The 18572-nt window shown below is 43.7% G+C and overlaps 1 long non-coding RNA gene across 2 annotated transcripts in view; it reads left to right on the forward strand.

Annotated features, from left to right (window-relative positions):
- Positions 1-3364: 3364 nt before the first annotated feature.
- The window catches only part of LOC122240298, a 28351-nt gene continuing 13143 nt past the window's right edge, over positions 3365-18572 (forward strand). The window contains exon 1 of one of the 2 annotated variants that reach the window (XR_006219789.1): positions 3365-3512. This is a non-coding gene — a long non-coding RNA (uncharacterized LOC122240298). Of the gene's footprint in view, positions 3643-18572 lie in introns of both variants that reach the window. The other variant, XR_006219788.1, reaches the window with a different exon arrangement.

Below are 18572 nucleotides of genomic sequence, written 5' to 3' on the forward strand. Positions count from 1 at the left end.
ACAGAATTGTTCTGATATTCATAATTAGATAACTGATAACCCCAGGGGGTACATCATTCTTTTATCCAGACGTTGGTGAAGTAAATTATCCTTTTAAATTTTCTGAAAGGGTGAAAGAAAAGAGCCAGACTCTGGCTCTGACGAAACAGCCAGCTTCTGGGTGCAACCCATGGAGATGTACCAGGCCCACCCTGTAGGGGGCGCTGATGGTGTCCGATTATCTTTCACTTGAGGGGTTTCATCCATTACCAATCCGCACACTCTCCTTCCTGCCCAGGTTAAATAGGCAGTGTGGTAGAATGGAAAGAATCTGGATTTTAGAGTTAGGAATGCCTGGGTTACATTTCTGGGTCTGACACTTTCTATGTGGTGCTGGGCAAGTTATCATCCTGAGCTGTAGTTTCCTCCTCTATAAAATGGACATAATGATTGCTCCTTCTCAGGCTTATGGTGATCATTAAAGCCTCCAGCAGTGTGAATGCCATGGAATTCTTCCCTTGTTTCCTTCCTTCCTTCCTTCCTTCTTTCCTTCTTCCTTCCTCTGTCCCTTCCTTTCTTCCCTCTTCCTTCTTTTCTTCCTTTCCTCCTTACTTCCTTCCTTCCTTCCTTCTTCCTTCCTTCCTTCCTTCCTTCCTTCCTTCCTTCCTTCCTTCTCTAGCTGTTATCTATCCATCAGATATCTATTGATCCATCTATCTATCCCTCCCCCAGGTGTTAGCCCTTGGAAATCCCCAAGCCCTCCAGTTTTGTAGGGTCATCTTATGCTTTAAGATTTAATAAAAATTAGGGGAACCTGGATGGTTCAGTCAGTGAAGCATCCACCTTTAGCTCGGGTCATGATCTCACAGTTCCTGGGTTTGAGCCTGGCCTTGGGCTCTGAGCTGGCTGTGCAGAGCCTGCTTGGGATTCTCTCCCTCCCTCTCTGTCTCTGCCCCTCCCCTGCTGGTGCTCTCTCTCTCTCTCTCTCAAAATAAATAAATAAACTTCAAAAAAAGATTTAATAAAAATTGACTCACAATCCAGTCCCACTTAAGATGGAACATCCCACGTCCTTCCCGATATCCCCGGGCAGCCTTTGTGGGGCCTTTTTGCTGCTTCCACTGAATTCCTTCTTTCCATCCTGCATTTTACCTCCTGGGCTATTGGTGGTTCCTTTGAAACTATGTCACTCTGACAGCACGCGAAACCCCTCGCCTCCAAAGTATGGCTGACTTAAAGCCATGTGTGAATGCTTTATTACACTCCGTGGCCCTTAAAGAGGAGCTCATACTGCAAAGCACAATAAAACAATAGATATGTTCCAACTGGATACCAGGCTTCCGTGCAGGATGACTACATAGAGAGCGTGCACTCTGCACCAGGCCACTCAGGTTCAAATTCTCGTTCCATCACTTACTAGCTACGACCTTGGTGTGGGGAGAGGCAGTTTGCCACGTGCCCCAGGAGTCCCTGCATGTCCTTGCTGAGTGTGCCAAACCACAGCCCCTCATCATCCCCTGACCCCAGCAGTTTCTGGAGCCGGTCACACAGCAATGAAGTCAGTCAAGGCGCTCATAACGCGAGTACTTCACAACTCGCTTGCTATAAAAAGTGCCGACCCTTCGACCCTGGGTTCCTCAGAGGCAGCATGACCCAAGGTGTGAGTAGCTGCCATCTGGGCCCATTACTGCTTCATGGGACTTAGGGGCAGGGGAACCTGTGGCCGTGTTGATGCTCCCGCTGTTGGCTGCGCTGTGAGTCATAGACCATCTCGATCTCATCCGATCCGTCGCGTGTCCACCTCTGCACCCATGACGTGAGGGCCGACCAACGTGGTGCCGGCTCCCTCGTGTCCTTACAAGCCTGTTACTCTTTGCCATTTGGGGCTTTTCCCTGATACTTTAGTAAGCTACTTAATTTCCCTGTGCCTCAGTTTCTACACTTGACTAAGGGGAGAAAAGTAACAGCGTTTAACTCCCATTGTTGTGAGACTCAAACCAGTCAACATAAGTCAAGCACTTAGAACAACACTTAGAACTGGCACATAATTATGTTTAAACTAATGCCATGCTGCTTAGCTCCGTTTTTTCTCCTATCTACTCCTAACTTCTTGCCCTCTAAAACTCAAAATTCTTCTAAACCTTGCCTTCTAACACTCAAAGCTGTACCTTTATTTTGCAGGGAAATGTACTTTTCTTTGTCCCACTGCTAGGTCACTACGGCCATGCCTTGTGGGTTAACTTTTCCCAAACAGAATGCTTAACAAAGACAGTTTTCTTCCCTAATCAGATTTTTTCCCCCTGCAGTTCTTAAATGAGTCATGTTTGTGTGTTTCTGCTACAACAGAGGTGGTATTCAAATCGTGTAACAGGCGCTCTTGCAAGGGCACTGACCCATCAGAACTTTCTGGAAAGTAAATATAGCGGCAAAAATCAAGCCTAACTGCCGTGATCTACATACTCGGGGCCAAAACATGTTTTTTGTAATATAATAAAGTATTTTCCCCTTTCCTGCCTCTAAGAGACCGATCAGCTTCTAGCTAGGGGATGTTGTTAACCTAACTTGAGAGGAGGGGTGAATAGTGGGTGTAGACACAGAATTAAAGAAGCTTTGAGAAGTAATAGATCTATCTATGTAAAAAAAAGGAGGTACGGGGGAGGAAGCACAAGATCCCAGGAGCAAAAGGAGGCAGATGAGAAAGGAGAAGTGATCTGTAGGGTAAAGCCAGGATGAGATCAGCGTTCCTGGAGAGAGGGGACAAAAATATTTGAGTTGCTCCCAAGACAAATAAAAGTTTGGGGAAAGGAGGTGCCTAAGAAGGAGTTTTAGAACTTTTGACATGTGTTATGTGATGCAGTTCTCGGGTTCCTGTCTCTTTAAGAAACATTTAAATCAACACACGAGTTTCAAAGATCATTTTGGAGTGAAATTTGTGCTTCTTTGGAACTTGACACCATGCTGAGGATGGTCTTAATTTCTCTTTTTTATATTTATTTATTTTTGAGAGACAGATACAGAGCACAAGTGGGGGAAGGGCAGAGATAGAAGAAGACACAGAATCCGAAGCAGGCTTCAGGCTCCGAGCTGTCAGCACAGAGCCCCAGCCGGGGCTCGAACTCACCGACTGTGAGATCATGACCTGAACGGAAGTCGGACGCTTAACCGACTGAGCCACCCAGGCGCCCCCATGCTGAGGATGGTCTTAATGGCAGCGAGTTAACGTCCGAGTGTCTATTTATACATAATATTTACAATAGAAACAGGAATATAATTATTTGAAGGACTTATATTCGGATTATGTACAACATTCAAAATCCGCAAATGCATACACACATTATACAATATCTGGGTATACACTGATACTACTCGAGACATGCAGCACGCAATGAGTCTTACTGCAGTTATCAAATACACGCGCGCGTGCCTGTGAGCGCACGAAAAGCATCACACCTGAAGGCAGGGCGAACGCATGCGCAACGTCACGTGGCTCGCCGAGACTCCAAGTGAAAGTGAAAAAAAAACGTCTCTTGAAGGTACAATAAGTCGTTGGGTTTTGTTGTTGTTTTTTCTTTAAGCAACCCGAGAATCAGGTTTGTGGGTGACTGTGGTTCTCCGGTGGTGCTCGTTTGCAGCAGAGGAGGAAGGGCAGACCATTGCATAAAGGTAGGAAAACACAGCGCCCCCGAGTTGGGTCCAAGCGGAGATGGATACTAAAGAAGAGGGAGGAGCCAGTAAATTGCCAGAGCAACGGGGGTGGGGAACCGCGTGGGAGCAGGCTTTACTTCGCTTTCTGTCCACTTACGTTGGTTCTGTTTCGTGCTGCGTTTTGTTGCGCTCCGAGGGCAGCTCTTTCCCGTATCCACTTAGCCCAAACGTTTTTCTCCTGGATTGAGGGAATGTAGCGGAGATTTAGGAAATCACAGAACCTGCCACAATTTGCAGTGTGCGTCAACCTGCCGTCTTGCTTGCCTTCTCTCTGCCTCAGTCTCCTCTGCTCATTAACCTCCCTGCTCCCTCACTGGTGCAAACAAATTCCTTCCTTTGGCTTACGGGTAGTAGTTAGGAAACCAACTTGTGTTATAACATGTCCCTAGGATCTCCGTCTTCACCCCACGGCGGTTTAAGGGTTTTCTTCCGATCCAATTCCTCCCCGCCAGGATGGAGTTCTTGCAAATAAAAGTTTTTTTCACCACCTCCGTCATTAATTGTGCAATGAATATATTTTTTTTCTTGTGATGGGGTAATATTTGCATATTTATGTGGGTTTTTAAAAAATTCCTTTTATTTATCTGTTTTTTCCCCCACCATTCAAGGAGTGTTCGGTTTTTTAGAGCTCGAGATAAAGAGATGATACAGGGTGAACAATTAAATGCTTAACTTTTAAGCTCTTGAAAATAATTTTGTAAAGTCCATAGCAGAGCAAAAGGTCTTATAAGCTTTGACTTTCAATTACGAGCCAGGTACTTGATGAAAAAACAAAACAAAACAAAAAACAAAACATCTTAGCGTTTTTTTTTAATCCCCAAAGTCTGGCTTGAAATACCCACAGCCAAAACTTGGAGGGCCGAGTACCTGATATTTATACCATAACCACACAGAGGAGTATGTGATGTCATAAAAGGTGTCCCGCTCAGAGGATAGGGTTTGGCCAACCCATGGGAAAGCAAGGATTGTGGGGGATGTGCTAAGGGCTCAATGACTGGTGGGGCCTGGGATTTCCACTCCTTCCCAGAAGGCCAAGTCTCTGTGAGAGGCAGCATAAGCTTGAATACCTCTGAGGCATTCCAGAGCAAATAGAACCATCGCTTGACTTCGCGGACAACCTGAGTGACTCTAAACCTCAGAGGACACCTTTACATCTGCCCAAGCAGACAAGGATCAGGGCTGGGGCTGGTCGTAAGGGTCTGAGGGACCCTGACAGAGTCTTATACCCCAGCGTGATGCAGGGGAAGGGCCTGGAATCACCAGGCTCCCCGAGAAGCTGAGTGCACAGGTGCATCTTTGTGATTAGGACAAGAAAGATAGAGAATTGAGGTGTGACAGCAGGAGCCCCAGCAGCAGCACCAGAGAGCAGTGCCCCAGGCAAGCCCAGACAGAGACATCTGTGGTCCGAACCCACACATGCCCACCCCTGATGCCACAATTTCACACAAGCGCCTCTCAAACTCAGAGGCCATCCAGGAACAAAAGGACTAGAGCAGGGTTGGAGGATTGAGTTACTCGTAAGAGACTGAGCTTTAAAGTGAGAGTAAATTAATCAGGGTACAAGTGAAAAATGGAGGCTCATGAACTAAGCTGGAATCAGTTACAGAGAAATCATGAAAATGTGTATATAAGCCATCCCGTGGTAATGCAAAGTTTGCACTCCCAAGTCTTTTGGGAGGGTTACCTGGCAACAGCTACTAAAATTAAAAATGCAGGGGCGCCTGGGTGGTTCAGTTGGATAAGCACCCATCTTTGGCTCAGGTCATGATCTCAGAGTTCATAAGTTCAAGCCCTGCGTCAGGTTTTGTGCGGACAGCTCAGAGCCTGGAGCCTGCTTTGGCTCTTTTAAAAATAAAAGAGCCGGGGCACCTGGGTGGCTCAGTCGGTTGAGAGTCCGACTTCGGCTCTGGTCATGATCTCACGGCTCATGAGTTGGAGCCCTGCGTCAGGCTCTGTGCTGATGGCTCGGAGCCTGGAGCCTGCCTTGGATTCTGTGTCTCCCTCTCTCTCTGCCCCTCGCCCGCTCATGCTCTGTCTGTCTCTCTCTCTGTGAAAAATAAATAAACATAAAAAATAAGTAAATAAATAATAAAAATAAAAGAACCAGAATGGAAAGAGATGTGTATAAAGATTTTTATTTTGACAATATTTACAGTGTCAAAAGACTGGAAAAAGCTTGAAAATATCTTATCAGTGAGGATGAGGTGCATAAAAACTGCACATCCAAAGCCTGAAATACTTTGTAGCAATTAATATGTTGATATAGATTATTTTTTGAAGAGGAAGTTACAGCGGGAGTGTATGTTACCTTATTTTTGTTGAAAAATGGGGGTCCTTAGGCATGTTATTATAAAAATGTAAAAAGATACATCAAACCGTTAGCATTAGCTCTCCAATGTTTTGAATGTAGTTTTGAAGGAGAACACTTATTTTCTGTTTATATACTTCAATATTGTTTGACTTGAAGCAAAGAGCGTGTTCTAATTCTGTAATATATTTTAAGCCGTAAAACAAAAATATGAAAAGAAAATATAGATATGAGAAGGGGGAAAAACCCCCAGTTTAGCACTAAATTTTAAATTATACTCTCAAAAGTGTCCAGAAAAAAGTGCATATCTTTCTGAAAGATTAGACTTTCACTTCTCTCCTGCTTGCCTTCCCTTAACTCTGCACCTCTGGTAAAAGCGATGAAATATAGTGAAAGGGGTGGGGGCGTGGGGGGAGGTACCTTAAAATAGATCATTTACATTGTGAAATATACTCAAGAATTAAGATTTGATCTTGAAAGCTTCTGAGTCCTAATTTCCAAGGCCTACATTCAGCCTGGGGAATCGAATCTCCCTTTCCCGGATAATGCCCCTTAATCTGAGAGTTACACCCATCCCTCCACCCCCCCCATAACCTGTGCCCACGCCCTTTCCTGTTTCCCACACTCCCCACATTCACATCCCTGGATCTCCTTGTCTCTGACCTAATCATTTATTTAATTTTTTTTTTAATTTTTTTTTTAATGTTTATTTATTTTTGAGACAGAGAGAGACAGAGCATGAGCAGGGGAGGGGCAGAGAGAGAGAGGGAGACACAGAATCTGAAACAGGCTCCAGGCTCCGAGCTGTCAGCACAGAGCCCGATGCGGGGCTTGAACTCACGAACTGAGAGATCATGACCTGAGCCAAAGTCGGACGCTTAACCGACTGAGCCACCCAGGCACCCCAGCCTAATCATTTCTTTTAAAAAAAGGGTTTTTTTTAATGTTTTTATTAGAGAGACAGAGAATGAGCAGGGGAGGGGCAGAGAGAGAGAGAGAGAGAGAGAGAGAGAGAGAGAGAATCCAAAGCAGTCTACAGGCTCCGAGCTGCCAGTACAGAGCCCAATGCAGGGCTCAAACCCACAAGCAGTGAGATCATGACCTGAGCCGAAGTCGGAAGCTGCACTGAATGAACCACCCAGGCGCTCCTGACCTAATCATTTTTTATTGCTGCCTACCTAAAAAAGAGAGAGAGAGAGAGAGAGAGAGAATGTCACATATGGACATCATAACTTCATTGTGGGAGGTATACTCTTATTGGATGGAGCACTGGTGGGAGCACTGAGAATCCACACCAAGTTCCCCAGTAACTTTTCTCATGAAAATCACTTCATCCTCAGACATGGGATAATGGAAGGGGGCAGGGCTGGCTAGGCCCGGCGGTTCCTTAGGACAATTCAAGTAGGAAGTGTTCCAGGCTGTGTTCAAGGTGGTCCATAACCGCTAGTAAGTTTAGCAAGGAGGGAGAGGAAAGCAGCATCAGAGAAAAGATCAGAGCTGAAGGAGTTGATGGGGTGGTGTGTCAAGCTTAAAATGGAAAAGAGAAGAACCAAGAAATAGAGTATCAGCAAAGAGATTCAGCAGTTAAATTGTTTAGTATCCTGTTCACTCTGGCCTTCTTTCTCATGGTTCAGTGCATTTCACTGAGCTCCAGATATGCTCTTAAAATTTCAGAGTCAACATCTGAGGAATTTAAGCTATAAACCAGATGAACATAAGGGAAGGGAAGCAAACATAATATAAAAACAGGGAGGGGGACAAAACACAAGAGACTCTTAAGTACAGAGAACAAACTGTAGGGTTGCTGGAGGGTTTGTGGGTGAGGGGATGGGCTAAATGGTTAAGGGGCATTGGGGAGGACGCTTGCTGGGATGAGCACTGGGTGTTGTACACAGGGGATGAATCACTGGAATCTACTCCCGAACTCATTTTAATACTATATGCTAACTAACTTGGACGTAAATTAAAAAATAAATAAGGAAACAACAATTCAGAGTCAGGAAGGACAAACGTGGGGGAGTGTCCATCAGCTAGAAATAAATTTGTGTATATACACTTCAGTATATTTTCCACTTCGTGATTTAGCTTAGGGTAAAAAGTATAAAGCCTTGCATTTCTTCAAAAAAGATATTTAATTTTCCAACCGTCATTCCGATCCACTTAAATGCAGAGTCATTTTTGATGTGATGACAGGCCATGGGACAAGGTGGTCTCCATGATTCTGTGTCCAACCAAGGAGTCTAAGAATTAAGCAGATCGATGTTTTCTGGGCAAAAGAGTAGCAATCTGTAGGAAGCCCTTGGCTGGAAGCAGGGCCAGATGAGGCCGGAGGCCGTGCAGTCCCTGGTGGGCACCTTTTTAAGGAGGAAACCACCCCCGGAGGCGTTTAGCTCACTTCAAGAATTGATGATGCAAAGCAAATGACCTATTTAATGCTTATTCCCCTGAGCCCTGACTTCTGCTCGGCCTTCTGAGGCAGTGCAGAGGACCTGAACCAGACTGCTCAGGAGGAAGTAAGGAAACGACCCCCACCCACCACACCACTCCCCTACACAGAAGTGAGAGTAAGTTCAAAACTGGGGGGAAGTGTTTGGTGCCAAGGCCTTTGGCCTCTTCCTGCCCGTGTTGAGCAACTCAGGCACACGCTACCCGTGTCCTGGCAAGAAACTCTCCCGCAACAGCGGGAGGAAGGCCAGAGAGGACCAAAACCTTCAAACAGAAGCTCAGTAGCAGAACTGGGAGGGAGGGAGAGGAAGAAGTGAGGCAATTGCCCCGGGCATCCTGGGCTGGTGACTCAGCAGCCTGGCTAAAGACAGGAGCCTGCAATTCTGGAAGAGTTAGGGCTGGTGCCACCACGGGGGGGGTGGGGAGGCTTAGTGCAAAGGAGGAGGGCAGGTGTCCTCGTCAAGAAAAAGCGCATGGTCCAACAGGCAGAGACAGACAGCCTTGTCCACCAAGGAAATTCTGGTTTCTCTGTCCGGGCCTGGGGTTAAACGCTGTAGAAAAGAAAATGCCCAGCAGGTGGCAGCACCAGATAACTGGAGTAAAACCGGAGCAAATTTCAACACCGCCGTTCATCTTGCAACACACCGCGCTGTAACTTTCTTGGGGGGGGATTCACTTAGCTATTAGTGCGTATCTCCCTAAGAAGGAAGAGGCGTCCAGTTCATCTTGGTATCCCCAGCACTCAGCACAGTGCCTGGCACATGCTGAGTGTGTTTGTTGATGGAACGGATCCATGAATACAAAAATTTTCAAATTTTACCTACACTAGAAAAAAAGTCCAATTCCCTTCTTCTTATTCCATTACTGCTCTTATCCTGTTAGTTACAAATTTAATTAGTTTAGGTAATAATAATAATGCGCCATACTAGAGTAATTCTCCACTTACCCTTTTGCCAACCTACATTTTTATTCTTTGCTTAATTAATTTTTCCCTCTGTCTTCGGAGACTTTTAAAACCCCCAGGGGTTTAAAAAAAAAAAAAAAAAAGACATTAGAGATACAACAGCCTAAATTCCAGGTTAAAAGAATTCACCTACGTTTGGATGTTGATGTTTATAAGGAAGGCAAAAGACAATTGTTCTTTGATTAGTTGTATTTTTTAAAATCAATGACCTGCTTGCCAACTGTGCTTATCTTAAATTCTACTCGTGAACAACCTTTTCTTTAATTGGCCCTCTCTGATATCTGCTGTTGTGCTGTGGCTTGTGGTTTTTTAGAATCCTTGCTTACTAATAATATTTTAAGGTCATAAAAAACAAAAAGATTAAGTAAACTAATATGCAGTGAGAGTTGACTGTGCTAACCAGGCACTGTGATATATGGAGTTAGAGTGTGCCTTTCTATCTCTCTTTAGAGAGATTTAAAAAAAAAAGAAAAAAAGAAAAAAAAACCCACTTTTGTTTAACCAGGGACACAAAATGACCACAGTGAGCACCAAAATAAAGAATTTCCGTATCTACCTGTATGAGGGGGAGCCAAACTTTCCCTAAAAGCTAATGGCAAGATCTTTGCTAATAAATTAATGGAGGTTAGCAGCACTGAGTTGGAGTACGAAGAGCAGTCTATGCATATATATAGGAGTTCTTTGAGGGCAGGAATGTTATCTTATATATTTTCATATCCCTGGCACCTCACCCAGAGTCTGGCATATTTTAAGGCCTCAGTAAATGTTTACCGTATGGGTGGAGACTATGAAGACATATCACACTGAACAATGGTACTTGAATCCGGGCCACGTTCTCAGCAGAAGAAAAGAATGGGAAAACAGATCATGGGAGCCATCATTCATCAGATTCATAAGGATGGGCCCAGAACCAAAAGAGTTAGATAGCATCATCTGGAGCTGCTGACACCCTTGATTATCTTTCCCATCTCAGGAACTCCTAGCCTCCCCCTGTTTAACTCTGTTACACCTAATCATCTTACTACAGCTTTTACGCCTAATGCAACATTCCTGAGCTCGCAGAGCCCGGTTAAGTCCTTCTTATCCATAAGGGAAACGTTCTGAACTATCGTTAGTCTCCCTAACTAGGATACCAGGAATATTGTATCCGAAAAACAATGGTCTCAAATATTGATAGTCCCCAGCATTACGCTTATTTCCTATTTCATTTTCTTTCTGCATGCTTTCCCGAAGCAATCTCATCCCCACCCATCATTTCTATACCAGTGACTCCAGATCTTTGTCTGTAATGTAGATTTGCCTCCTGAATTCCAAGTCCATACAGACAGCTACCTACCTACCTTATATCTCTACAAGACACGCCATAGCTATGAAACACATCCTATCATAGATCAAATTCTGGAGCTTCTGGCTTAACATGGAAGATTGAGCATCCCCACTTACCTCTTTTCCAAAAACCACATTAAAACCATGGTAAAGAAAGAAGAAGGTGTGGACATTCCTAACACAGCCCAACAAAGCGAGTAAGATAGAAGCCACAGAAGGAGTAGAGATTCCAAGAAAGTTCTGAAAGTCAGGACATGGAGGAAGAGGGGTGACTATTGACCAGAGCAGAATAACCTCCAGCCTAGAACACCCAAGAATGAGACTGTGGCCAATGAAGGAGTCAACCTGTCCGGAGTAAAGCCAGAAACGTTCTCTACTCGCTGGCCCCCAAATTCTGCAGAAGGCAAGAGTGAGAAGCAGGCAGAAGGCAAACAAAAGTACTTCAGTGCCTTCAGAAATATGAAGCATGACACTGCAGTCATAAAACAAAAGTAGGATGACAGATATGAGTGCCCAAACTTCACACTTGTCACCAACCTGCTTCTATTCCTATACCCTCTATGTCTGGGAACACCACCATTGTCCGTTCAGTTTCCCAAGCCAGAAAGTTGAAAGTGATCCTTCATCGTTCCCTCCCCTTATGCCTCATTCAGTAAACTAAGGGTTCTTTCTATCTCCTAAATCTTTCTCCCCCTCCCCCAGCCACTGTCTTTCATAGATTTTTACCGTGTCTTTCCTGGATTCTCTCACAGCTTTATTTCTGTTCTAACTGTATAGCCTTCCCAAACCATTCTCCAGGATCTTGTAATTCCTAGTGAGCCCAGCGTCTAGTACATATCGGACCCCCCTTCCCCAGGGCTTCCCTTTCTGACTTTCAATTGCTATGCATGGTCAACTGCGGTCCAGAAGCAGATGATCTTCCTACGGATGAAGGCCCTCAGAAGGTCAATAGCAGCCTAACGCTACGTCACAGCACCTCCATCATTCACCTCACTTCATCTCATGACGTGGGCATTTTATTATCCGATGTCATCACAAGAAGAAGGGCGAGTGCAATACAATAAGCAGCTTTGAGAGACAAAGACCATATTCACATAACTTTTGTTACAGTGTATTGTTATAACTGTTCTATTTTATTATTGTTGTTGTTCATCTCTTACTGTGCCTAATTTATAAGTTACACTTTACCATACATGTGTATGTATAGGAAAAAACAGCATATACAGGGTTGGGTACTAGCCATGGTTTCAGGCATCCCCTGGGGGCAGGGGGGAGGTCTTAGAATATATCCCCTGTGGGTAACGGGGACCACTGTATCCCTTTCAACCAGTGAGTGCTTAGTAACTGTTTTGGTTGAGCGATACATCTGACCATCTGTCCAGCCCCGAGTTTTCATTAACTTCATGCTTTGTTCTTTATAGCCCAGTAATATGACTTTACTTTCCGTTCTTTCTCAACACACGTCTCCTTTTAAAACCATGTGCTAGTGTCTCTGCCTGGAACCCCTCTTCTCATTATTGGCATGGAAACCCCTTTCAAGGCTCAGCTCAAGTGTCACTTCCCCTGAGGAAGTCCCCAAACTTCCCTGGCCTGACATGAGTCTCCAAGTCCTCATATGCCCTCCGTATATCTCAGCTGCCTCCACTTTTGTGTCCAATTGTAATTGTATGGCCCTTGTTTCCGCAGACCAGATTGTAAGGCTCTTGGGAGATGGGAAAACTAAAATCCTTTCAATCTTGTATCCCCCGTACATGTGGCACGTGAATGAATGATCATACCACAGCAGAAGGACACTCAAGAAGCCATCCAAGATCCCCGTCCTGGAGCCAAAGAAATATTATCATTCTCATTTTTTTTTTTTTTTTTTTTTTTAGTTGAGGCCACTGAAACCCAGAGATTAAGTGACTTCCTTGAGGTTGCAGGGCTGGAACGTACAGTTTCATATGCGTGGTGGGGCAGAGGCAGGGACAGGAGAGTGGTGTTCATAACTCGTAATCCTGGTTTCCTACCTTCTTATACAGTGATGGTTTCACTACATGATGACCTCTTACTAATCTGTCATCATTTGCTAGAGAAACTCAATTGGAAAAAAGAAAACATAGGGGAGCCTGGATGGCTTAGTCAGTAAAGTAGCCAACTGATCTCACAGTTCACGAGTTCAAACCGCCAGTCGGGCTCTGTGATGACAGTTCAGAGCCTGGAGCCTGCTAAGGGTTCTGTGTCTCCCTCTCTCTCTGCCCCTCCCCCACATGCACTCTGCGTCTCTCTCTCTCTCAAAAATAAATAAAGATGAAAAAAGAAAAAAGAAAGTATAGGCGTGCCTGGGTGGCTCAGTTGGTTAACGATCCGACTTTTAATTTTGACTCAGGTCATGATCTCACAGTTTGTGAGATCGCACCCCTCATTGGGCTCTGTGCTGATAGAGCCTGCTTGGGATTATTTCTCTCTCCCTCTCTCTCTCTCTCAAAATAAATAAACATTTAAAAAAAAGAAAGTATAAGCAAAACGAATTATTACCCAAACAGACAAAAGGATTGTTCTGTTTAAATAACAATTATTATATGATATTTTTAAGCCTAGCCTTGTTCTGAGCCAGGAGGGTGATGATCCTTTGAAACCACCCATTTATTCGTTAGGCACTATGTCTCATATGTAATTTTCTGTTACAATGAGCTGATAAGCAAACGCTTTCACGGGTTGTCACATTCCGTTCTTCCCCTTATTCTGTCATGGCAACTTCTGGTGCATATGCCAAAGGTGGCAAAAGGGCCAAGTATTATCAGTGTGCTGACCAGCCACTCCCCACCGCACCCCACCCCCCTCCCCCCCGAGCACATTCTCAAACAGTCTACCATTATTTTACCTCTCTGTCTTCTACGTCTTTTCTATCTCCCTTGGTGCCCTGACAAAATCCAGTGACCATAAGAGGTGCTCCAGAGGTAATTTGGTGACTTCATAAAGAAGATAAAAGGGAACCTACAAATCACTCTGATTTTTTTTTATACCTTCTTACCCATTTCCCTCCTTGTTATTTGATAGCTCCTTCTCAGCCTATTTTGTCATTTTACCCCCTTAAGCCCACCATTAAAATGATGTAAATTTCCTAGATTCTGCCCTCCACCCTCCTCTCTGAACAGTCTTATCCATTTAGCTTTATCATAACCTATGTGCTAATGACTCCCAAATCTACAGTGTAAAAACCAATTTCTCCTAAAAAAATGAAATATCCCAATTTCTAAGGGCCTCCTACACAATGCCACATGAATAGCCTGATATACTTTAAAAATAAGATGTCTAAAATAAAATTGGCTACTTTACCCAAACCTATTTCTTTATCTGTTCAAAGCATCATCATCCTCCCAAACATTGTGGCCCAGAACCCCATTCACAATTTATGTTCCTCTGTCTTCTGTGCTGTGTCCCCACTGAGGGAGCTGAGATGCCTCCATACCCAAGAAGTTCCCTTGTGGCTATGCCTCCGATACCTTCCGGGACCCTCAACGGTGATTTTCTAGCAGGAAATGCCAAAATCAGCACCTCAGATGTCAGGTCCAGTGACTGGCCCAAGAGACGGATACATGACCCAAGCCCATCCATCAGTGTCCATCTCTGGAAAAGCCCAAACTGGCTCAGGAGGAGACCCCATCGTTCTGTAGGAGCTCAGTTAGAAGAACCAGCTTTGATGGTGATCCACGGGCATGGAGAGAGCTTCTCTGCAGTAGAAAAGAATAAAGTCTACATTCAATGAGAGGATATGGGGGAAGAATGACATCTGAGGCCCTGATTCAATTGTCTGTAGTTGGCTCTATTTCTGTCCTTCCTCTTGAATTAACGAAAATCCAGCTGAGTAAATTTGAAGATCTAATTGGCTTTATTCAATGATTCATGAGTTGGGCGGCATCCCATCCAGCAATAAGAAGGTCCCAAGCTGTAGGAAAGGAAAGGTTTTTAAAGGTGGAAAGGGATGGGAGGCTGAATGGCTCAGTCTGTTAAGCATCTGACTCTTGATTTTGGCTCAGATCATGATCTCGAGGTTCGGTTCGTGAGATTGAGCCCTGAGGCAGGCTTTGTGCTGACAGCGCAGAGCCTGCTTGGGATTCTCTCTCTCTCTCTCTCTCTCTCTCTCTGCCTGCCCTTTCTCTGCTAGTGCATGTACCCCTGCACTATCTCTCTCTCTCTCTTTCAAAATAAATACACATTAAAAAAATAAAATAAAGCTGGAAAGGGAGCAAAAAAAAAAAAAAAAAAAAAAAGGAAATTATGAGCAAAGAATACATTGCTTCAGGCAGTCGCTTTCCCCAAGCAAATGGAAGGGGTCTATCTGGCAGATTATCTCACTAGTGCTGACCAGGTAATTCCCTGTTGACTGGTTGAAGGTTACATTCCTGAGCATTGAAACTGAAATCAAGTGAAGTCAAGGTTTGCTGACGTGGGGTTGGGGCACAAGTGACTCCATTTGGGACGTGCTGTCTCCTTTTTAACATTCCCAAAGTTAGGTTAGTAACCTAATTTTGCGAATAAATTCTCCTTTGTAACTTTTTGGGTGAATCAAATTGAACTTCTGTCATTTACAAAATCCTTACTTAAGCCTTTTCCTCTCACCACATGTCTTCCCTTTCCCCTGAATGGGTAGGTATGCATTTAAGCGGTTGCCAAATCACGTGCATTCTACCTCCAAACACCCTTCATATATATCTCATTTTCCTCACCTAGTCCAGGTCCTAGGTTACATAATGGTTTCCTTACTCTATTCTGAGACTCTAGTCTTACCTCCTGTAAATATTCTCCAACTGCTGTCAAAGGACTTTAAAAAAAAAAAAAGAACTTTCTTTTATTCTTTAAGTCTATTTATTTTGTGTGTGTGTGTGTGTGTGTGTGTGTGTGAGAGAGAGAGAGAGAGAGAGACAGAGAGAGACAGAGAGAGAATCCCAGGTAGGCTCCACCCGGCCAGCACAGAGCCCAATGCAGAGCTCAAACTCATGAACCATGAGATCATGACCTGAGCCAAAGTCAGATGCTCAACCAACTGAGCCACCCAGGTGCCCCACTGTCAAAGAACTTTCTAAAACTCACATTCAGTATGTCAACCTTCTTTTCAGTAATGCTCAGGGACTTCCTAGGACTCACAGAATAAAAATGAAACAGCTCAAACAGCCTCAAATACTCTATGATTTGGTACTTGCTTTCTTCTCCAATGCATTTCTCCTAATATCTCCTTCAACCAAACATGACTATTCACCTATCACTAAACATTTCCTGAAATTTCCTGCCCGTTTGCTTGCCATTTTCTCTCCATTTGTCAGCGATACAAATTCTACCCATCCTTAAGATGTCGCCTTCTTCACAAAACCTAAAATCTGTTAAATAGTAGCAAATTCTACATTTTCTTAGCATCTACAGCACTTTATACATCTATCTCATTTTCCTTTTAGGCTATAAATTTCCTTGAGGACAGGAACTCTTCTGTGTTAATCATGAATACCACAGCGTACCAGAAAACACCACCCCCAAAATATGCCCATTTGGCATATGGATAATTGTGAGCCAAAGGCAATTGAGAACCAGCCGATGCAGAAAAGCGACTCCCAAAGACAACTCTTGTCGCCTGACAAGAAGATAAACCTTATCTGCCTAAGAAGATAAACCTTATTTACCATATATTTCCTCTCCTCAACACCCATAACTTGCTTCCTCCTCCCCAGACCTCAAAATCCCTTTTTTCTGCCTAAGGTGGTGTATAAACGTCAATCATCTGGCTACCTTTTTGACTTTTCATTTCTTTCTGAACTCCTATATAAAATATATGAGAGACCTAGGGTTTTTCCTCTTGTTAATCTTTTTCTTGTCCATTCGATTAGGGGGATGGGCGGCCAGTAACCTGGGAGAGTAAAGGGAAAAAATTGTTTTGCACCAAATAACTCCTTACCGGACACTGTTAAATCAGTTGAAATATTACATGTAGATTTAGGCAGAGGCACTGTTTCTCCTCTAACCACTTCAAAGTTTAATTCAGGACTGTAATTAATGCTTCCTATAGAATCCATGCGGCATTTATTATGAAAGTCTAAGCAATTACGCTCTTTTTTTTTTCCCTACCTTTTTCATGTGTGTCCTCTGTAAGAAAAGTTCTGATTTGAAATAAATTCTAGGGGTGTCTGGGTGGCTCAGTTGGTTATGCATCCAACTCTTGATTTTGGCTCAGGTCATGATCTCATGGTTCGTGGGTTCGAGCTCCACATGGGGCTCTGTGCTGACAGCAGGGAGCCTGCTTGGAATTCTGTCTCCCCTGTCTCTCTCTGCCCCTCCCTTGTTTGTGCACATGCTCGCTCACTCTCTCTCTCTCAAAAATAAACTTTAAAAATGTTTAATAAAAAATTAAATTCTGTAAGAATAAAAATAAATAAAATAAATGATAAAGTTCTGTAAGGAAACAATATCTGAGTCTGTTCCATTAATAAAAAAACAAAATTTAATCTTCCTATCCACTTTCTTTCTTTCTTTCTTTCTTTCTTTCTTAGACAATCAAAATGCAAACTATGGCTTGGGTGTAATTATAGGTGTCAAACTAAAGTCAGCTTTTATTTACACCCCCTTTGCCAACTCAGCAGTCCTTCTCCTACTGTCTGATGTATGCCGACTGCACCCGAACCGGTTTGAGTCATGTTATTTGTATGCCATTAAAATGGGGCATCTGATAGCATCTGCTCCCTTTCTCTGGTTCAAATCATGAATGGGGTTCCTCTCCCTTCCTTTAGTCACCAGCTTTTGAATATTTACAATCTGTGTTTGTACAAAGAAATGGATTTGGAACTCTAAGCAGTCTATAGTTGAAGTGGGGAAGCCATAAGGGAAGGAAAACCGGAGTGAACCCCTGATAATAATGAATTTTCTGTGAGTGGGAGTGGGCTGTGGAAGATGGGGGAGAAGAAGGAAGATAGATGGATGACTAAGAGAAAATGGAAGTTTACAAAGAAAGCTAAATACTTACTTATGAACAGGAAGACAAGAAATATTGTGCCATTTATGTAGTATATGTAGTAGGAAGACAAGAAATATTGTGCCATTTATGTAGTATATGTAGTAGGAAGACAAGAAATATTGTGCCATTTATGTAGTATATGTAGTAGGTACTTGATAGCCTTATATATAAGGATTTGGATGGTACTTAAAAGATAGTACTTTCTGGGGCGCCTGGGTGGTTCAGTCGGTTGAGCATCTGACTTTGGCTCAGGTCATGATCTCGCGGTTGGTGAGTTCGAGCCCCGCGTCGGGCTCTGTGCTGATGGCTCGGAGCCTGAAGCCTGCTTCGGATTCTGTGTCTCCCTCTCTCTCTGCCCCTCCCCCACTCATGCTCTGTCTCTGTCTCTCTCAAAAATAAATTTAGTAAACATTACAAAAAAGAAAGAAAAAAAGATAGTACTTTCTTTCTCAGAATTAAGAAGAAATGACAAAAATTATTCCTTGAAAAGGCCATGTTAAGGCCATGAGAGGATGTACGTAGATGGTTTGACCAGAACTTGGTTAAGTCCCTATACTCATGCAATTCTATATAAACTGAGAGTTATAGCCTTTGGTTTCAGGTACTGACAGCCTGAATCTTTATATTTTTTTGCAGATGAGCTGGATTGAAACATCTGTTTTCAGACTACCTAATTCTGTTGTTTCAACCAGGCAGAGCTAGGCAACCAGCCCCACTTTTGCTAGGTTAGCACGGTTATTAAAAACCGAAGCAAACCAGACCAACTGGATTTTGAGTGTTGAGCTTAGTTGGCCAAGACTGGTGTTACAGATCGAGTCAAAGAATATGAAGGCACCTGATCCAAAAGAGAATCAAAGCTCCGGGAT

Source organism: Panthera tigris, chromosome B4, assembly GCF_018350195.1.
Source record: "Panthera tigris isolate Pti1 chromosome B4, P.tigris_Pti1_mat1.1, whole genome shotgun sequence".
Classification (NCBI taxonomy): Eukaryota; Metazoa; Chordata; class Mammalia; order Carnivora; family Felidae; genus Panthera; species Panthera tigris.